Raw genomic sequence first — 23,225 nt, 5'->3', positions numbered from 1 at the left:
CACACACACACACACGCACACACACACACACACACACACACACACGCACACACACGCACACACTACGCCACCACCACCAGGTAAGCAACTGTGAGCTTCACAACACCTCTCATTAACCTGTTGCACTGTTAATTATAAATCAAATTAAAATTAAAAAATATATTAATAAATGTTTGTATGTTTATCTTTAAGTTTACACAAAAATGCCGTACATTATTTACCTAAGAGAAAGCTATAATAACAGCATAAAATGTTCGTTTGACACTCCGAGGTTGTACGCCTGAGGCTAGCCTCTCACCCAACATTGCACGGGCATTGTTGTGGGGTAAGAGCCCAACATGATCAAGTCCCAAGACTTCATAAGCCACAGTGCTTACAGTAGGAGAGTAAAACGCAGCAACATTTCTTTTTTTATATTAAAGTATCTTATAGTTATAGCTCCTTATGCATTTAAATGCACTTTATTACAACAAAAAGGTAATAGAAAGTTAAATATTTTCTGAATTTCTTTAGCGTAGTGTCAGTACACAGGTGACAGGACCATTATAGTACTCTGTAGCATGGGGGAGTACCAGTACACAGGTGACAGGACCATCATAGTACTCTGTAGCATGGGGGAGTACCAGTACACAGGTGACAGGACCATCATAGTACTCTGGAGCATGGGGGAGTACCAGTACACAGGTGACAGGACCATTATAGTACTCTGTAGCATGGGGGAGTACCAGTACACAGGTGACAGGACCATCATAGTACTCTGGAGCATGGGGGAGTACCAGTACACAGGTGACAGGACCATTATAGTACTCTGTAGCATGGGGGAGTACCAGTACACAGGTGACAGGACCATCATAGTACTCTGTAGCATGGGGGAGTACCAGTACACAGGTGACAGGACCATCATAGTACTCTGGAGCATGGGGGAGTACCAGTACACAGGTGACAGGACCATTATAGTACTCTGTAGCATGGGGGAGTACCAGTACACAGGTGACAGGACCATCATAGTACTCTGTAGCATGGGGGAGTACCAGTACACAGGTGACAGGACCATCATAGTACTCTGGAGCATGGGGAGTACCAGTACACAGGTGACAGGACCATCACAGTACTCTGTAGCATGGGGCAGTACCAGTACACAGGTGACAGGACCATCATAGTACTCTGGAGCATGGGGGAGTACCAGTACACAGGTGACAGGACCATCACAGTACTCTGTAGCATGGGGGAGTACCAGTACACAGGTGACAGGACCATCATAGTACTCTGGAGCATGGGGGAGTACCAGTACACAGGTGACAGGACCATCATAGTACTCTGGAGCATGGGGGAGTACCAGTACACAGGTGACAGGACCATCATAGTACTCTGGAGCATGGGGGAGTACCAGTACACAGGTGACAGGACCATCATAGTACTCTGGAGCATGGGGGAGTACCAGTACACAGGTGACAGGACCATCATAGTACTCTGGAGCATGGGGGAGTACCAGTACACAGGTGACAGGACCATCATAGTACTCTGGAGCATGGGGGAGTACCAGTACACAGGTGACAGGGACCATCATAGTACTCTGGAGCATGGGGCAGTACCAGTACACAGGTGACAGGGACCATCATAGTACTCTGGAGCATGGGGGAGTACCAGTACACAGGTGACAGGGGTAAATACAATGGTTCATGGTTGGATCCTGGGAACCTTGACCCAGATGAATAAGGCAACCATGAAACACACTCCCTCACTCTCACGCCGCCAGTGTACACACTCACACTAGTCTAACTTACACTCCCTCACACACACACTCTCATATATATATATATATATATATATATATATATATATATATATATATATATATATATATATATATATATATATATAAAATGTTGTTGATATGACCGGAAGTAACTGCAGTTCCTTCTATTATTATGTTTTCATACCCATTGATTCGTGTTCTGTCACCTCAGCCAAAACGAGTATAAGTATGATGTATGTTATGTGTAAACTAGTCTTTGAAAATGTAAGAAGTTTACGAAACGCGTTCAGGCGTCAGACCAAAAATAAAAATGTAAAGAATGAATTTTGGAGAGTTAATTTTTCAATTACCCTCGACAGTGAAGAAAAACGTAAGAAATATTGAGAAGATTCGTGTTAGAATTATTAATCTTACCCTTTCGGTCATATTTAACAACATATGTTTACAAGAAAGATTGCTACCAATATATATATATATATATATATATATATATATATATATATATATATATATATATATATATATATATAATATGTGTGTGTATGTGTGTGTAAATCACGAAAATAAATACGTGATTAAAAATGTGACAGTGTCAGACCACGGAGGAAAATTGAAACGGGAATTTCCTTAAGTATTTTCGTATATTAATACATCTTCAGAAGGAGTCACCTTGACTCCTAAAGGATGGTCAGTGATGCTGGGTCATGTGGTCAAGAGCCTCCACCTGGCATGGTGAGCATGTCAACAGGAAGACCAGTGTGGGTAAAGTAGCAGCCATACCATAGCGCCCCGTCCCACTGGTACTTGGGCGGCCAGGACACCGCTGCAAGTATGTGGGCGACAATAGTGGAGCACGAAGGATACACCACCCCGACTCCCCCCGTTGATGGGTGTACCTGTGGAGTTTACTCCTGGACTCTGATCACCGGTAAACTATGCCTGCAACTTTATCTGCAACACATGTGATCCTAGCTTCAACACCTGTAGCTTCAGCTTCAACATCTATGCCCTCAGCCTTGAATACCTGTAGCCTTAGCCTTGAATTCTTGCAGCCTCATCCTTGAAAACCTGTAGATATAACACTGAACACATGTAGCCTCGTGCTTGTACACCTGTCCCCTTATTCTTAAACACCTGTAACCTTATCATTGGGCACCTTTAATCTCAACCTTGAACACCTGTCCGGGATCTGACAGGTGTTGTACAGGACTTCCGGTGTCTTTAAGGGAGAAATGTAGGGAGGAAGGGAGATATCTAGGGAGAGAAAGGGGAGATAGAGACATACAGGGAAGGAAGGAGGAGGAAGAGGTCTAGGAAGAGAGGGAGGGACATAAAGAGAGGAAGGTAAGGAGAGTTAGGAAGATGGAAGGAGCACGAAGTATCAATTGAAGTGTGTGTACAAAGTGTGGGGGGAGGGAGGGAAGTGGGGGGAGAATCCTTGAGGTGGTAGAGGGGAGGAGCTGGGGTGTGGACTGTTACTCCCTGTGGAGCCTAACATCTCCCTCTTCCGGCTACCTCAAGAAACCCAGTACCCACATAGACTCCAGTCTTCCCCACCCCATCCACACGCTTACAAGTGGTACTGAGTGCTGGAAGCTGTCATTGCCTACCCACCCAACAGTGTCTGTTCCACGACCTTTGAAGGAACGATCACTGAGGACACGACCTCTGAGGGCACGACCCCTGAGGGCACGACCACTGAGGGCACGACCGCTGAGGGCACGACCACTGAGGGCACGACCGCTGAGGGCACGACCACTGAGGACACGACCCTAGGGTCAGCGAGGTTCATGTCGTCTTCTACGATCATTGTGCCCATGACTGGGAGACACTGGAGGACAGTTAACACCAACCTGCTCCTTCAACACTCTAAACATGTCCAAATATTAACTTTGTTATTTATCAGGACCTTTAACATTCTGGGATAGTATAGAGCTTTCCAAAGTGGGTAGAAGTTTGAATGATCTCCTAGCCACGAGTGGGTAGAAGCTTGAATGATCTCCTAGCCACGAGTGGGTAGAAGCTTGAATGATCTCCTAGCCGCGAGTGGGTAGAAGCTTGAATGATCTCCTAGCCACGAGTGGGTAGAAGCTTGAATGATCTAGCCACGAGTGGGTAGAAGTTTGAATGATCCAGCCACGTTAAACAACATCCCATCCATTAACCCACAAGGGCTCGCACCAAGGGCGCCGAGGTGGAGGCCCAGTCAAGTTTCTAAGCACTTTGTGAAGGTGTTCACGGTGCCTCCATCTTCTCAACACTATTGCAGTACCTGGATAAATCTCCCCGAGAGTGTAGGATAACACACACACACACACACACGGGAGTGTCTGTGTGTTATCCTACATATCTTCTTGGTCAGTAACTGAATATCATCTCCAAGCGGGGATATGAATGATCCTTCTTTTTCTCTCAGGTCGTTGACTTATATAAGATATAGGATGGGTACTACATAAGATGGTTGAGTGTGTGTGTGTAAAGACCCATGGTTGGCGTACAAGAACCCCTCTAATCACTGGTGACCTCGTTAATGATCCAGAAGCTGGATTCAGTTGTACCCTTAGCGGATAGTTAGAGAATACATCGTTGCCTCAGTCTCAGGGCAGCTTCAGAAGTATATTGGGTCATCTTGTCTCTCTCATATCCCAAAAATGAGGAAGTTAAAAACGCCGACGTGAGAGTCATACAGAATCTAGACTTTGTTAATTAGGTAAAGTTTTTCATACTATAGAATGGGTTGTGAGAGCGGGAAGATCCAGACGAAGAACCCGTTTTCCTTGACCCTTAACACTAGAAAACGGAGGCGGCCAGTAAATTAGCATGTCCGCTGCCAGATGATTTACGGCTCTTAAGTTTACCACTCCACTCATATTGATTAGTAAAAACAAGGATATTGTTGTATTCTAGTTTCACACACACACACACACACACACACACACACACACACACACACACACACACACACACACACATAGGGGGGGCCTGGTGGATAGCGCGCAGGACTCGTAATTCTGTGGCGCGGGTTCGATTCCCGCACCAGGCAGAAACAAATGGGCAAAGTTTCTTTCACCCTGAATGCCCCTGTTATCTAGCAGTAAATAGGTACCTGGGAATTAGTCAGCTGTCACGGGCTGCTTCCTGGTGTGTGTGTGTGTGTGGTGTGGAGAAAAAAAGTAGTTAGTAAACAGTTGTTTGACAGTTGAGAGGCGGGCCGAAAGAGCAGAGCTCAACCCCCGCAAACACAACTAGGTGAATACATTCATATGTGTGTTTACTTACCTAGTTGTGCTTGCAGGGGTTGAGCTCTGGTTCTTTGGTCCCGCCTCTCAACCTTCAATCAACAGGTCCAGGTGTGTGTGTGTGTAAGAAAAATATCTGCAGTAGACATAATAGAGAGGAAAAATAAATTGGTTAGAAAGGCGGGGTCCAAGAGCCATTTATGGTGTAGATACCTTCTGGTCTCCTTTCTCCCTTTCCCATCTTTATAACCTTACACTTACTGGGATTAAACTCCACCAACCAATTGTTTGCCCACTCCTGAAGTTAGTCATGGACATCCTGTGACTTCCTGCACCACTCCTCTGTTTTTACATTCTTCGTCAGTTGTGCGTCGCCTGACATGCACGAGTTCCAGCACTCCCTCGGTCACCTCCCTCGGGGAGGTCCTTCACGTGGATTAGGAACAATAGTCGTCAAAATCATGACAGGGTGAAGATTAGACTTCACCCTGTCATGCAGGGTGAAGGTTAGAGCTTCACCCTGTCATGCAGGGTGAAGGTAAAGTCTAATCTGTAACCCACACAGTCATAGTCAAGACTTGATCTTGAGGCAGTCATACAGGGTCAAGGCTAGACTAAGACATGCAATACTTAACTATAAGAAAGTCCCTGGGTGAATAACGACCAGACTCAGCCTCATACTCATCCCCTTCATACCAGGTGGCACAGCTACCTGCCTCACTCATGCCCTCATCATCCTACATCACCTCCACCTCATGCTCCCAGTCCTACACCACCACCCACCTCATGCTCCCAGTCCTACACCACCACCCACCTCATGCTCCCAGTCCTACACCACCACCCACCTCATGCTCCCAGTCCTACACTACCACCCACCTCATGCTCCCAGTCCTACACCACCACTTCATGCTCCCAGTACTACACTACCACCCACCTCATGCTCCCAGTCCTACACTACCACCCACCTCATGCTCCCAGTCCTACACCGCCTCATGCTCCCAGTCAAACTCTCCTTAACCTCAATTGTGGCCAGAGACCTCCTCCTCCTGTTTATGTAAACAAACTGGGTGTATGCGTGACGGACCAGGCAAGATGAGGCGCTTTGTTGTGTTCTTGTGTTTCAGGGCGGGTCAGAACACCGTCAGGTTTGTCTTGTGTTGCTTGAGGCCAGCTGTTGTGTGTGTGTTCTCTGGTCGAGGCTTCACCTGGCCTCGTCAACGCCTCCTCAGGGTGAGTCGCCACCAAAAACAAGATCAGAGTCCTTTATACAACTTGCACTTCAAGTAGAAAACATTAATTAGTATGCAAATTAATATATGAAAATGACTGAATCAGTGGTAAACAAAATTAAATGTACTAAATTATGCAATTGTGAAGTGAAAATTGGAGTAGATCTTTTTGTTATTTTTCAAGACTTTGTATTGTTGGAAGACAATACAATGTCTTGCAACATTTTTGTTGCGTGAATGTTTTGTATTTGTTGCAAGAGGGCAACAGCCATGGGGACTCCCAAGCTCTCTGGGTGTCTTATGCTCACGTCACGTAATTGTCCTCTTGTATATCACGTCTCAATTTGGTCGTTTCTCCGTGTGGCCGAAAATGGACGTAACTTGAAAATTAACAAAAAAAAATTGAAATAAATTTAGAGATTTGTTTTCCAAAAGAGCAAGTTAACCTCTGGTAGGTTAGGAGGGCAGGACGTTCTTCTAAAGTTATAACACGTCATGAAAAACGTTAATTGAAAGTGTCCTCTCCTAACCTTACCGAGTAAGCCAGAGGACTCAAACAGAAAACGGGATTACGTCACTTTCGTGTGCCGATTTCATTTCAAATTACGTCCATTTTTGGTCATAGAGCGCATAGTTGCACTGTCAGTACTTGTGTTCCAACCCCCCGTCACCCTGTCCACCCGTCACCCTGTCCACTGTTATGACCTGACAGGATATGCATACATTTATTTATGTATGAATAGTGAGGTTATGTGGGCCGGAGACAACAATACTCGCGATGCCAGTGTGTGTCAGATCCTCTAAATCTTCCACTAGTGAGAAGCCTGTGACGGTCACCTCAATGACCCAATGTGACCGGGAACTGACGCTCAGAAGTTTATGACAAGCTGAAGCACAGAGGTGAGGCCGTCTTAAAGAGGCACAGAGGTGAGGCCGTCTTAAAGAGGCACAGAGGTGAGGCCGTCTTAAAGAGGCACAGAGGTGAGGCCGTCTTAAAGAGGCAACGTCACACAAGTGGGCAGAAACATCTTACCAGAAAAACAACATCGACAGCGAGCCATGGAAGTGACTCGTCATGGTTACATCTTTCTAACTAGAGAAAACTTCCTGTCATCGGAACTGGCTGATAACTGGGACTTGAGAGAGGATATCATGAGTAAGAAGAACATCCATGCTGTTATAAGTAACTTTTTTTGTGGACCAGTAATTTGAGAGAGCAAATTTGATGTCCAGAGTGTAGGATTGTTTAGCGACACCAGTAGGGGGGGGGCAGTTAAGTGGTTAGCGTTATTAACGGAACTTGGCAATGATGGAAGCTAAATGTAAATATGATAATATTTCACATATGGGTGAAGAGTTTAACCCATTATTTCGTTGTGTATTTCCCCTGCCAGTACAGTGGCTGGTGCGGCCTGACTGAGCCAATAACTGGGGCCCTTAGAGTCCATACGCAGTTAGGAGTCCAGGACTGCCCTATAGGTGATAGACCCTCGTCACCTCTGTGGACATAAGTCATTAGCCAGACAGGAAGCATACAAGTCCATACGAGTTTGACTTTTCTCAAGGAAAACATCGGATGACAGCCTTTCACCGGGGAACTGAAAATATAATGGCATGCACAATGTAGATGGCGTTGATACGGTTACTTCCCTCACCAGAGGGCAGCATCTTCGACCCCGCCTCCTAACTGAGGTACGAACAGGGGCCATTCAAAGATGGCGTCGCTATCGCCACACCTCACTCCAGGGAAGATGTTGACATGGTCACAGCGGCCTTCAACAGACACTGGTGCATGTTGCAAAATAAATGATATACTGGAAGGTGTAAACATATGACCGTTTAATGAAATGGTTACATCACCCTGCCCACCTATCACCCTTGCCCACTAGTACCCTGCCTACTATCACCCTGCCCACTATCATCCTGCCCACCCTGCCTACCTATCACCCTGCCCACCCTGCCCACCCTGCCCACCATCACCCTGCCCACTATCATCCTGCCCACCCTGCCTACCTATCACCCTGCCCACCCTGCCCACCATCACCCTGCCCACCCTGCCCACCCTGCCTACCTATCACCCTGCCCACCCTGCCCACTATCACCCTGCCCACCATCACCCTGCCCACCCTGCCCACTATCATCCTGCCCACCCTGTCCACCTATCACCCTGCCCTCGCTGCTCATAACAGTGAGGGTTTATGACCAAGTCAAGGCTAAGATCTATCGACACCCAGTGGGCGCGCATGTGTGTACACTCACTGTTGATACCCTTGCAGGGTCGAGTTAGGCTCCTGGCCCCGCCTTCCGAACCTTCTTAGAGTAACGCAATGACTCGGATCCCATGTTTTTACCATATTTACATAATAACAGGTCGCTTGAGCGACTCCTACCTTATTGATGGCTCTAACACTAGTTAGTGAGATCTCTATGACTCATGTCTATGACCCCGGCCAGTGACCTGACCCACGAGGGCAGGAGGGTGGTGATAGTGGGGTGAGACAGACGAGGGGTCATCTGTGACCTTCGTTCTGTTCCTCACAGCTTTGTCTACTTTGTTTGAGATCATCCTGTCTCCTAATGTCTCCCGCTGTGTCAGTCTTTCCTTGTAGCTCAAGTCCTTGTTGCATGTCTTTGGACCTTTTCTAGTCTTGACCGGCTGGGGTTCCATGCCGAGGCTGCATGTGGGAGAGTGTGTCTTAGGGTGTGTATAGAGCCCGTTGTGAGAGTCTCTTGTTAGGTGCTAACGTCGTTTTGTATTTATTTGCGAACATTGTTATTGATGATTGATGATGAAGCCCAAACAGCTTAGACGTTGACTGGGAGCCACTAAGGTGACTAGTACGTAATGAACTATTATCTGGCTAGAACACTCTAGGTGTAAACTGGCTGGGTGGCGTAGCTCCTGGTCCCCTGCTCTCATGGTGGCTCTGGCACTGTTAGTGGCTTGGCCCTCACTCATGCCAGGTAACCTGATGCTCCCTGGGGCAGTCTTTGATGTGGCGCGCTAACAAAAGCTTATTTAAACCCTTCCTTACCTATCTTGAGGCCTTCCTCTTGACCTGCCTCACGCTCTTATCCCAGTGACCTGACTCTTGACTTCGCCATCTATGGGCACTTTACCTGCCTCTTGAAACATCTTTTTTTTCCTTTGAAACTGGGTGAGGCATGACCCTAGCCGGCCCCCAGCCTGGCTAGGCAAGACCCTGGCCGGCTCCCAGCCTGGCTAGGCAAGACCCTAGCCGGCTCCCAGCCTGGCTAGGCACGACCCTAGCCACAACTCTAGAAAATATCGACTGCTAATCCCTTTGGGCTGTATAACTGTGTTTAAACAAATTAAGCGGCATTAGCTTATTATAAAACAGTGTTGTGGTGCTTTTAAAAGACTGTGAACTGTAAGATGGTGGACAATTCCTCCGTCCTGGAACATTTAAGGAGGCCATATTTACTGATGACTAAAGAGGTACAGATGGTGTAATGTTTACTGTTGTTCCCGGGTCTGGGTCGCCTCTCTTGGGCAACTAATGTTTATATTATTGAACAAGACGATTTTCTGTAATGCTCTTAATGTTATATATCATTAAAATAGACAGAATTTGTTATTGTTGTAGATTTTGCAAGCATCTTCCTGGAAATATAATCTCGCCTCCCACAATAGTTACATCAGTCCAATACTCTTCGTGTCGAATGTTTTAAATATAATTGGAAGCTTGTCTGGGTAGGTTGTCACTGTGGTTCAGACTCCAGTGTTCAGAGTTCATCAACTGGCTGATGAAGCAATACTGGCCGTCCACGCGTGTTCAATTCACTCAAGTTGTGTTTCCTTCATAGAGGACAAACCGTCCATAACTAGAGGCCTTGTTACAGGGAGGAGAGAGGAGTGGTAGGGTAGTTTAGCGGTATGTGTAGCTCCCTCAAGCATTGTGGCTCCGAGTGGGCTTCTTTGTGTTATTAGAACTACCACCACGACTGTTGTCACTACCACCACCACTACCACCACCACTACCACCACCACCACTACCACCACCACCACTACCACCACCACCAGCACCACCACAACCACCACCACCACTACCACCACCACCACCACCACCACTACCACCACCACCACCACCACCACCACCACCACCACCACTACCACCACCACCACCACCACCACTACCACCACCACCACTACCACCACCACCACTACCACCACCACTACCACCACCACTACCACCACCACTACCACCACCACCACCACTACCACCACCACCACCACCACCACCACCAGCACCAGGCTGGCCTTGAGCCCGTGTGGTACACACATCACTCAGCACCAATATTACTACAGGTGAGCCCCATGGTTACAGCAGGAGGCTTTCATCACCCTCCCTCACGCTGCTCCACTACTAACTACACGGCTAACTATACACTCTATACACCTAGAATGCAAGTGTTTATTGATTTAGGTTTACATCATAGATATACTGGAGTATACATGTATTAAAAGATGTGCGCAATACATACACACACACACACACACACACACACACACACACACACACACACACACACACACACACACACACACACACACACACACTAAGAACTAAGAGGCATGAGTTACGAGGAAAGGCTGCGGGAAATGCACCTTACGACACTGGAAGACAGAAGAGTAAGGGGAGACATGATCACAACCTACAAAATCCTCAGAGGAATCGACCGGGTAAACAAGGATAAACTATTCAACACTGGTGGGACGCGAACAAGGGGACACAGGTGGAAACTGAGTACCCACATGAGCCACAGAGACGTTAGAAGGAACTTTTTCAGTGTCAGAGTAGTTAACGGATGGAATGCATTAGGCAGTGATGTGGTGGAGGCTGACTCCATACACAGTTTATAATGTAGATATGATAGAGCCCAGTAGGCTCAGGAATCTGTACACCAGTTGATTGACAGTTGAGAGGCGGGACCAAAGAGCCAAAGCTCAACCCCCGCAAGCACAAATAGGTGAGTACAAATAGGTGAGTACACACAGGGGGAGCCTCGCGGCTGAGTGGACAGCACTCTAGGGTCGTAGTCCTAAGAGCCCAATTTCGATCCCCAGCTGAGGCAAAAAGAAATGGGCAGTTTCTTTCACCCTGAATGCCCCTGTTACCTAGCAGTAAATAGTTACCTGGGAGTTAGACAGCTGCCACGGCCTGCTTCCTGGGCATATATGTGTTAAGAGACAAATATATGTAGCAGACATAATGGCAATAAAAGCCGAGCTCCAAGAGCTAATAGCTCGATTCTCCAGATACAAATAGTAAATAGAGACACAGGAGAGATGTACACTATCAACACGCCAGGTTAACAACCCAACCACTGAGGTACAAGGCTATTCTACAACAAGGGAGTGACAAGCCGCGTGCAGGCCAGGCTCTCTCGGGGTCTTCTGGGAGAGTAATGGCACTCTTAGCACGTCAGAGAGAGTAATGGCACTCTAGGAGGCTCGAGTTCTCTCACAGTTAAGAAAGAAGATTGGGCCCAGCTTGTCCTAGCTGATGACGGCGTTACAAAGTTGTCTGCAAGGTCATGTTTATCATGATCAAAATGTGCAACACAAGGCTCACTCTTGTGATGGCAACACTATCCCGCCGCACTAACCCACCTAGGACACAGCCGGCTGGGGTCGTGCCTAGCCAGGCTGGGAGCCGGCTGGGGTCGTGCCTAGCCAGGCTGGGAGGCGGCTGGGGTCGTGCCTAGCCAGGCTGGGGTCGTGCCTAGCCAGGCTGGGAGGCGGCTGGGGTCGTGCCTAGCCAGGCTGGGAGGCGGCTGGGGTCGTGCCTAGCCAGGCTGGGAGGCGGCTGGGGTCGTGCCTAGCCAGGCTGGGAGGCGGCTGGGGTCGTGCCTAGCCAGGCTGGGAGGCGGCTGGGGTCGTGCCTAGCCAGGCTGGGAGGCAGCTGGGGTCGTGCTTCACCCAGAGTCAAAGAAAAAAAAGATGTTTCAAGAGGCAGGTAAAGTGCCCATAGATGGCAAAGTCAAGAGTCAGGTCACTGGGATAAGAGCGTGAGCCAGATCAAGAGGAAGGCCTCAAGATAGGTAAGGAAGGGGTTTAAGGAAGCTTTAAGAAGACGTAAGCTTTTAAGTAATATCAGTGACAGTCACTTGTCATTAACTCCTTTTTTGCTAGAAATATACAAAATAAGATTTTAAACTACAGAATTTTAGAATAGATAAAAATGCAAAAATCACACACACACACACACACACACACACACACACACACACACACACACACACACACACACACACACACACACACACACACACAGGTGTGTGTGTGTGGTGCCGAAATCTCAAGAAGCACATAAATAAACTGGAAAAGGTGCAAAGCCATACTACAAAATGGCTTCCGGAACTGAAAAAAACAAGCGTTACGAGGAGAGGCTAGAGGCGTTAAACATGCTAAAACTAGAAGATAGAAGAAAGACAGGTGATATGATCACCACTTACAAAATACCAACAGGAATAGACCAAATTGACAAAGAGGAATTCCTGAAACGAGCAACTTCACGAACAAGAGGACACAGCTTCAAGCTAAGGAAACAAAGGTGCCGAAAAATTATTAAAACAAATTGGTAGATGACTCCCAGGCACCTGAACGGGGCTCCAGGAAAGTCCTCAAGTTGTCAGTTGAATACCAGTTAGGTACCTGTGAGGTCTTTCCTTATGGTGAGTACTATGGCCTGGCTGTTAGAGTGACGCAGTGTGTGGCAGAGTGGCAGACGTCTCGTGTGTCTGCACCAGGCATCACCTGTCTCTACACATCACAAATACAAAATTTGATTTGGGAAAGAGGGAAACATTAACACTTTATTTTAAAACCGTTAAATGTACGCTTTCATGAATATATATATAATATATATATATATATATATATATATATATATATATATATATATATATATATATATATATATATATATATATATATATATATATATATATATATATATGTCGTACCTAGTAGCCAGAACGCACTTTTTGGCCTACTATGCAAGGCCCGATTTGCCTAATAAGCCAAGTTTTCCTGAATTAATATATTTTCTCTATTTTTTTTCTTATGAAATGATAAAGCGACCCGTTTCATTATGTATGAAGTCAATTTTTTTTATTGTATTAAAAATTAACGTAGATATATGACCGAACCTAACCAACCCTACCTAACCTAACCTAACCTATCTTTATGGGTTAGGTTAGGTTAGGTAGCCGAAAAAGTTAGGTTAGGTTAGGTTAGGTAGGTTAGGTAGTCGAAAAACAATTAATTCATGAAAACTTGGCTTATTAGGCAAATTGGGCCTTGCATAGTAGGCTGAGAAGTGCATTCTGGCTACTAGGTACGACATATATATATATATATATATATATATATATATATATATATATATATATATATATATATATATATATATATATATATATATATATATATATATATATATATATATACCACCTCTGGCTGGAAGAAGGGGGACCCATAGCCTCGGAGGAAACCACACATAACGCATTGGAGGGAATGTGGGTCCCCTCCAATACAGTTTCTGTGTGCTTTTCTCCTACCACCCCCTTCCCTTTTTTTTTTTTTTTTCCTTTATTGTGTATTTAAAGGTTACAAAACATACAAGACAAATGCCTAAAGGTTATGGATCTCTTGAAGCTCCTCCGCTTCTGGACAGGAACCGAGGACGCAGCAAGCATTTCCCCTCTGGATCGCCACACTGAGACGCTGAAATAAAAAACTATATATATATATATATATATATATATATATATATATATATATATATATATATATATATATATATATATATATATATATATATATATATATATATATATAATATATATAATATATTCAAGGAAGTACTGGTTCCTTGTACTGATGGTCAACAAGTGGAATGCAGTAAAAGAAAAACTCGTGGAAGCCGCCTGCATTCACAGCTTCATACGACAGAGAACTCAAACTTAAAGTTGAAAAAAATGCTAGCAGCACCTTTGTTGTAGGGCGTAGAGAGGTGCCTCCGCCGTAGACAGTACCAGGTGGGGCACTGCTGCTCCTGCCTTGAGGTTACCTTGAGGTGCTTCCGGGGCTTAGCGTCCCCGCGGCCCGGTCGTCGACCAGGCCTCCTGGTTCCTACAGCAACCACACCAACACTCGTCACTCTCCTCACCTTGCACACACTCACCTTTCTCTCCTGGTCACGTGCTTCAGCCTTCAACATTTTCATGGTGACACATTTCATGGGTAGTTTTTTATTATTATTTCTGTAAATATATTTCTTGTGAGTTATATGGGAAAAATGGAACATTTGAATAATAATTATGATGCTACAATTGCTGGTGTTTCTAGCAATAGTAATCGGTAATAAATGGTGTTGTGAGGTGTGTAGTGATGGTTAGTGTGTGGAGGGTGGTACCAGGATGACACTCACAGCTCAAGTGCTGTTCTTGTGCAGGTGTGGAGCTCTCTAATGGTGTTGTGGTGTTCTTGTGCAGGTGTGGAGCTCTCTAATGGTGTTGTGCTGTTCTTGTGCAGGTGTGGAGCTCTCTGACGGTGTTGTGGTGTTCTTGTGCAGGTGTGGAGGTCTCTGACGGTGTTGTGGTGTTCTTGTGCAGGTGTGGAGGTCTCTAATGGTGTTGTGGTGTTCTTGTGCAGGTGTGGAGCTCTCTAATGGTGTTGTGGTGTTCTTGTGCAGGTGTGGAGGTCTCTGACGGTGTTGTGGTGTTCTTGTGCAGGTGTGGAGGTCTCTAATGGTGTTGTGATGTTCTTGTGCAGGTGTGGAGCTCTCTAATGGTGTTGTGGTGTTCTTGTGCAGGTGTGGAGGTCTCTGACGGTGTTGTGGTGTTCTTGTGCAGGTGTGGAGGTCTCTGACGGTGTTGTGGTGTTCTTGTGCAGGTGTGGAGCTCTCTAATGGTGTTGTGCTGTTCTTGTGCAGGTGTGGAGCTCTCTAATGGTGTTGTGCTGTTCTTGTGCAGGTGTGGAGCTCTCTAATGGTGTTGTGGTGTTCTTGTGCAGGTGTGGAGCTCTCTAATGGTGTTGTGCTGTTCTTGTGCAGGTGTGGAGCTCTCTAATGGTGTTGTGCTGTTCTTGTGCAGGTGTGGAGCTCTCTAATGGTGTTGTGCTGTTCTTGTGCAGGTGTGGAGGTCTCTAATGGTGTTGTGCTGTTCTTGTGCAGGTGTGGAGCTTTCTAATGGTGTTGTGCTGTTCTTGTGCAGGTGTGGAGGTCTCTAATGGTGTTGTGGTGTTCTTGTACAGGTGTGGAGGTCTCTGACGGTGTTGTGGTGTTCTTGTGCAGGTGTGGAGGTCTCTAATGATGTTGTGGTGTTCTTGTACAGGTGTGGAGGTCTCTGACGGTGTTGTGGTGTTCTTGTGCAGGTGTGGAGGTCTCTAATGGTGTTGTGGTGTTCTTGTGCAGGTGTGGAGGTCTCTGACGGTGTAGTGGTGTTCGTGTGCAGGTGTGGAGGTCTCTAATGGTGTTGTGGTGTTCTTGTGCAGGTGTGGAGGTCTCTGACGGTGTAGTGGTGTTCGTGTGCAGGTGTGGAGGTCTCTAATGATGTTGTGGTGTTCTTGTACAGGTGTGGAGGTCTCTGACGGTGAAGTGGTGTTCTTGTGCAGGTGTGGAGGTCTCTAATGGTGTTGTGGTGTTCTTGTACAGGTGTGGAGGTCTCTGACGGTGTTGTGGTGTTCTTGTGCAGGTGTGGAGGTCTCTAATGATGTTGTGGTGTTCTTGTACAGGTGTGGAGGTCTCTGACGGTGTAGTGGTGTTCTTGTGCAGGTGTGGAGGTCTCTGACGGTGTTGTGGTGTTCTTGTGCAGGTGTGGAGGTCTCTGACGGTGTACTGGTGTTCTTGTGCAGGTGTGGAGGTCTCTGACGGTGTAGTGGTGTTCTTGTGCAGGTGTGGAGGTCTCTGACAGGTGTTGTGATGTTCTTGTGCAGGTGTGGAGGTCTCTAATGGTGTTGTGGTGTTCTTGTGCAGGTGTGGAGGTCTCTGACGGTGTAGTGGTGTTCGTGTGCAGGTGTGGAGGTCTCTAATGGTGTTGTGGTGTTCTTGTGCAGGTGTGGAGGTCTCTAATGGTCTTGTGGTATTCTTGTGCAGGTGTGGAGGTCTCTGGCAGGTGTTATGGTGTTCTTGTGCAGGTGTGGAGGTCTCTGACAGGTGTTGTGGTGTTCTTGTGCAGGTGTGGAGGTCTCTGACAGTGTTGTGCAAGATCTCGTTGTGGGGGGGGGTCTCTCCCTCATGTTTGAGGTAATGTTACACTTTAAGTCAGTTTAGCCTTGAGACACGGGGTCATGTCACGTCTGGCGAGGGCCGCAGGTGTCCTGGGGGAGGGTGAGAGGGCCGCAGGTGTCCTGGGGGAGGGGGAGAGGGCCGCAGGTGTCCTGGGGGAGGGTGAGAGGGCCGCAGGTGTCCTGGGGGAGGGTGAGAGGGCCGCAGGTGTCCTGGTGGAGGGTGAGAGGGCCGCAGGTGTCCTGGTGGAGGGTGAGAGGGCCGCAGGTGTCCTGGTGGAGGGTGAGAGGGCGAGAGGGCCGCAGGTGTCCTGGTGGAGGGTGAGAGGGCCGCAGGTGTCCTGGGGGAGGGTGAGAGGGCCGCAGGTGTCCTGGTGGAGGGTGAGAGGGCCGCAGGTGTCCTGGGGGGGAGGGGTGAGAGCCGCTGTGTAATGAGACGCCGCCCACACCAGCAGGACAGATGTGGGTCAGTGTTACGGAGTGAGGGATGCGCCGCCGCTGCCTCCTTGTTTTTGTGATTGACGTCAAGTGTGATGGCCGCTCTCTGTCTCAAATGTTACTCCTCCTCCTTCTTCTCTTCTTCGTCTCCTCTTCCTCATCTTCTTCTATCTCTTCATCCTTTGTCCTTCCTCCTCCGTCACTGGTGGGACACGAACAAGGGGACACAGGTGGAGACCGAGTACCCACATGAGCCACAGGGACGTTAGAAAGAACTTTTTCAGTGTCAGAGTAGTTAACGGATGGAATGCATTAGGAAGTGATGTGGTGGAGGCTGACTCCATACACAGTTTCAAGTGTAGATATGATAGAGCCCAATAGGCTCAGGAACCTGTACACCTGTTGATTGACAGTTGAGAGGCGGGACCAAAGAGCCAGAGCTCAACCCCAGAAAGCACAACTAGGTGAGTACATATGTTGTGCTTGCAAGTAAAGCTGCTCATCTCAGTAAGCACTTCCTCACTCGGATGGAAGAATTAGTTGATGTGTACCTCAGTAACCCTGGTGCTTGTCTTATAGTTAAGACAGGGTATCTAAGCTCTTAACATGTAGTGGGTTGGGCAGTGCTGCAAAGCTCTGTACTTGGGGTGTGGTATACAGTACAGCTGTGGTGTGGTAGTGTGGTAGTGTGGTAGTGTGTGTCAGTGAGACAAGGTGGTCACGGTGTCTACCCATTGGTCCAGACGCCTCGAGGATGAGCCTCGACCCACCACCACCAACAAGGCAGGTGTGACCCAGCTTGACTCTGGACAACAGGAGTATTACCATCAATGAAACAAGCGCTGAGGTTGACACTACATCACTACCAAGTGTCGGAAACATTTGGCAACGTGTCCAGAGGCCAGATTCACGAAGCACGCCAGCACTTACGAACCTGTACATCTTTTCTGAATCTTTGGCGGCTTTGTTTACAATTATCAAACAGTTAATGAGCTCCGAAGCACCAGGAGGCTGTTTATAACAATAACAACAGTTGATTGGCAAGTTTTCATGCTTGTAAACTGTTTAATAAATGTAACCAAAGCCGTCAAACATTGAGGAAAGATGGACACGTTGCTAAGTACTTTCGTAACTGCTTCGTGAATCTGACCCCAAGTTTCTGAAGGATGAGAGAGTCCTTAAACCCATCTATGGAGCGTCGTCACCTGGCGGCGGGTGATGGAAGCTGCTCCCCACTCACCCGCCCCAAGAGTCAACACACGCCATGGAAACTCCTGAAATCTTCGACTCCCAGCAAACTCAGAAGTGACCGCCGGCAAGATATCAACAGACTCAGTGTTGCAGGCGATGAGTCACAATATCGTGGCTAAAGTATGTTGACCAGACCACACACTAGAAGGTGAAGGGACGACGACGTTTACGGTTCGTCCTGGACCATTCTCAAGTCCATTGTGAACATTCACTGATCAGACTCAGTGTTCTCCAGTCCTTAAGGGACGCTGTGATGGGGACTGGAGGAGGACTTGAAGTGGTCCAGCGAGTACTTCCACCCGCACCACCGATGTGACGGACGGTAGGTGTTGGGTCATCAGGAGTGCCACACGTCGTCTTCACCTCCAGAAGGGACCCCAGAGACGCACGCGGGAGATCTAAATTCGTTGCCTCTAATAATTTGCGTGACACACCACACAACTTCGGGGAGTTAGTTTATTTACAAAAATAATTATTCGAATTTGGACTATCCAGCTTATTAAACATTTAGGTTCGGATTTAATTCGTTATTAACTTTATTATTGTGGTCTTAATTGGAAGAGCCCCAGTCACGTGACTGATGATGCGCCTCGTACGGAACATGTTGGGCACACACACACGACATGTAAGTCAACGGTGACTGACCATCGGCGACCAGCCCGTCCTCTTAAGTATCCCCCAACGTCAAGAAACTGTCGTACTAAAGTGCCCTTTCCTAACCCTACCAGAGGACCCAAAACAGAAAACGGGACAGCTAGTATGTCAATTTCGCGAGCCGCTGCCATTTTCTAGCCGTAAGGTGGACTATACGTCAAAATGCGACGTTCTACTAGGAGGACGAGCCGTGGCAACACTGCTAAAGGAATGTAGACCAAAATTTATTCCTAATATTGTGTTTATTTTACTTTATAATTAATTGATGCAAAGACAACTTCGGGTTTATTTGTTCATCAACTTATATTGATGAACAAATAAAAAGTTCTGCTATAAAAGTCGTTCATTAAGGCCGTCAATGTCTCCACAAAAGCAGCTGTTGTCGTTGTTGTCTGGACCAACACACGGGTCGTACTGGGGGGGGGGGGGGGGGGGGTTATATTTTGAGGTTTAGTGAAGCCAACTGGTAATAGAAGGCAGTTAATTATTGATATATTATAGGTGTTTAGGTTGTATGGCTCATCTGCCCTTCTTGCCCGCTACACCTGCTCATTATTTGATTTTACAACACTTGTTGTACTGTATTTGTTGTGTTTGTTGTACTTGTTGCACTTGTTCAATAGTAATCGCTTACGTGCTAGTTCAGCTACTCTAAATAAGTTCCAAGTAGCACGGGCTATGGTGAGCCCGTAGCTTACCTGGCACAGGAGCGGGGCTCTTCGCTTACATAGACAAGGCAGAGCAGAGGTTGAGGTGTTCTTGATCAGGTCTAACACTTAATGGTATTTACACGACTGAATTTTTTTACAAGTTACAGCCCCGCTCCTGTGCCAGGTAAGTCCACCACGGGCTCACCATAGCCCGTGCTACTTGCCCCGCTCCTGTGCCAGGTAAGTCCACCACGGGCTCACCATAGCCCGTGCTACTTGCCCCGCTCCTGTGCCAGGTAAGTCCACCACGGGCTCACCATAGCCCGTGCTACTTGCAACTTTTGTTCTGAGTAACTGAATCTAAAATTACAACAACGACTAAACTTTAGCTCCTAAGCCCCACCTTTTCAACTGTTAGTTATTTAATGCAATGATTGTAAATCATATTTTTTTTACTCTTATTTGTTTTGAAACAGCAAAAGCGGTGAGTAATGTTACTATCATAGTTCAGTGTAAGGTGCCAGTGGCAGTCTCGGGCCTCGACTCCACTCTCAGGCTGAATAACGCTAGAGTTAGTACTCACAGTTCCTGCGACGGCGCTGGAACCAATCGTATTGGCGTATGCCTTTCCATTGGGGACTTTCAGTGCCGTGGAGAGGGGGGACCTGCTGCATGGGTAACAGCTTCTCCCCGGTATCAACCTACCCTGGCTTTGCGCCCTGGTGAGGCCACTCCAGACCGACAACCAGAGCGACAACTCCATAGTCTCCTGAGACTGATGGCTGCCTACTACTACTAGTACTTGAGGTCTGCACTCAGCGTGTGAGTGTGAGAGTCAGGTAGTGACACCAACATGTCAACTAGAAAATATAATAAAATAATTACATATACATAACTACACTGGCGAGTTTACTCCAGCTTCACAAAACTGTAATATTGTCAGTTACAACTGTGATGTTACTAAATATATCTGAATGACCTTGGGATTGTTCACTTTACCTGGTAACAATTAATAGCAAGCTCCAGTGTTAAACTTTCAGATCTTAACATAAATATTCCTTCTGGGCTTGAGGCCATATGTCCTCAACTGTCTGCCTCAACAGTGTGTACTGACTCTTGTGGGACTCTTGTGGAACTCTTGTGCAACTCTTGTGGGACTCTTGTGGGACTCTCATACATGGGGCTCACCACTGGGTCTCATATTCATTTGATTGTTCCTTGCCCAGTTATCTGTGAGCAGTAACTCCAGGCTGGTTTTCTACCTTGTATGAGCTCCGTCATTTTGTCGTAGAACAAATAGGTTTAACAGGCATGTTTGGTGTGTGGGAGTGTGTGTGTGTGTGTGTGTGTGTGTGTGGGAGTGTGTGTGTGTGTGTGTGTGTGTGTGTGTGGGAGTGTGTGTGTGTGTGTGAGTGAAGACACAGGAGACGGTGTGGGACACGGGCGTGAGTGGTGGCTGGCAAGGGCGTGCGGGTGGACGTGGGCGCGTGAGATAGCGTAATTGATGGGCGTGGGCGTGAGAATGGTGTATATCGGGTCCAAGGACACAGCCCCGCACCTTGACCTCGCCCGCCCCATCACTCTACCTGCTGGTGTGTCTGTCTGTGTCTCAATCTCTCCTGTCCTATTGCCCTTTCATATCTACTTTTACACTTATGAACAATTTGTTTCCACAACCTGCTCCTTTAGCTCATTCCATTTTCCCACTACTCTTACGCTATCCCAATACTCTGTCAATCCCTTTAAGTATTTTATACGTCTCTATCATCTCTCTCTCTCTCTCTCTCTCTCTCTCTCTCTCTCTCTCTCTCTCTCTCTCTCTCTCTCTCTCTCTCTCTCTCTCTCTCTCTCTCTCTCTCTCTCTCTCTCTCTCCCCTTTTTTCCAACGTCGTAATGTTCGATTCTTTCAGTTGCTCTTCATCATCCATCCCTCGGAATTCTGAGACGAGCCTCGTCGCAAACTTCTGAGCCTTTTCCAGTTTTCTTATGTGTTTCTTCAGGTGGGTACTCCATGCTGGCGCTGCATACTCTAAGACTGGTCTCACGTAGGCAGTGTAAAGGGCCCTAAATATCTCCTCACTTAGGTTCCTGAATGATGTTCTGACTTTTGTTAGTGTAGAGTACGATGATCTCGTTATCGTATTCATATTTGCCTCTAGTTAAGTTTGGTCGTTTCGTCCTCTCGCGGGTCTCTTTCTCGAGTTACAGGTAGGCAGTTCCCCTTCCTTGTGTACTGTCCCTTTGGTCTCCTATCACCTGTTCCCATTTCCATCACTTTACACTTGCTCGTGTTGTACTCCAGTAGCCATTTCTCCGACCATCTCTGCAACCTGTTCAAGTCCTCTTGGGAAGATCCTACAATCCTCATCTGTCACAACTCGTCTCATTAATGCGTCATCGTCATACATCGACATATAAGACTCGACTCAAGTATATTAGAAAAGAATTGACATTTCAACACATGACATTTACGTATACTAGAAATAGAATTGGTCCCAGCACCGATCCTTGAGGTACTCCTCTTGTTACTGTTCGCCAGTCCGACTTTTTTTGCCCCTTACTGTTACTCTCTGGTTCCTGCCTGTAAGGTAATTCTTTATCCATGTTGGAGCTTTTTCGCTTACTCCCGCCTGTCTCTCAAGTTTGTGTGTGTGTGTGTGTGTATATATATATATATATATATATATATATATATATATATATATATATATATATATATATATATATATATATATATATATATATATATATATATATATATAATATGCAGCCATAGGAGCAGCACCAATGATAGCAAGACCTGTATATAATTAGCTGTATAAAATATACAAACGCCAATCATATCATACGTTTTGCATGTTAATAATTGTTTGATCAACATAGGCAGATATACATGTATACAGCTTGCCGTGATCACGTGGAAGGTTACATAGTGTGTGTCAAGAGCTGTCTACCTGATGCTCAGACCACCACCTTGCAGGACAGTTATGCACGGCCACGAGACCAGCAGCACAAGAATGAATGAAGTAGCAACGAGCTAAAACATCTCGATCTCTCAGGATGGTTAGTCCTTAGAGATCGAGTATTAATTATGAGCGATTCAGATATTAATCACACACAGGGGCCATGTGATTATTATTTGACTTGTAAAACAGGTAGTTAAACTCTAACCATCTCCAGCGACTTCATGGTAGTTGCACTAGGAGTCTACTCCAGTTACAGGAAGGTACTGGAGCCTACGCAGGGGACTGTTACAGTCCCCTGCCTCGCACCATTCACCCTGCAGAGTTTAATGAGACTAGCCCCAAGCATCTGCCTCCAACCTTGGACAGACAAACACACTTTTATTTTACAGATATTGGTAAATTATTATTACAAAGATCACAAAGATTAGTAATAAAATAATAATAATAATAATAATAATAATAATATAATAATAATAATAATAATATAATAATAGTAATGTTCATTATCATGACCCCGTATCACATAAATCTATGCTGTTGGCAGATTATATTGAGAACATGGATAAGGCGACCTGTATGGATATGTGTGTGTGTACTCACCTGTGTGTACTCACCTATTTGTGCTTGCTGGGGTTGAGCTTTGGCTCTTTGGTCCCGCCTCTCAACTGTCAATCAACTGTGTGTGTGTGTGTGTGTGTAAATACACTGCCCCCCCCCCCCCCCCCAGCGCTCCTTCCCTGGAGTACACAGATACTCTGTGTCGCCTCGACCACTACACTGGTCCACT

The 23,225-nt window shown here is 46.6% G+C and overlaps 1 protein-coding gene across 2 annotated transcripts in view; it reads left to right on the top strand.

The window, feature by feature from the left end:
• LOC138349497 (uncharacterized) overlaps window positions 1–23,225 on the top strand; it is a 691,637-nt gene that overhangs the window by 637,969 nt on the left and 30,443 nt on the right. The gene's annotated exons all lie outside the window — the stretch shown is intronic.

Source organism: Procambarus clarkii, chromosome 25, assembly GCF_040958095.1.
Source record: "Procambarus clarkii isolate CNS0578487 chromosome 25, FALCON_Pclarkii_2.0, whole genome shotgun sequence".
NCBI classification, from domain to species: domain Eukaryota; kingdom Metazoa; phylum Arthropoda; class Malacostraca; order Decapoda; family Cambaridae; genus Procambarus; species Procambarus clarkii.
The sequence above is the reverse complement of the archived record's forward strand: the minus strand, read 5'-3'. Positions and strand labels throughout refer to the sequence as shown.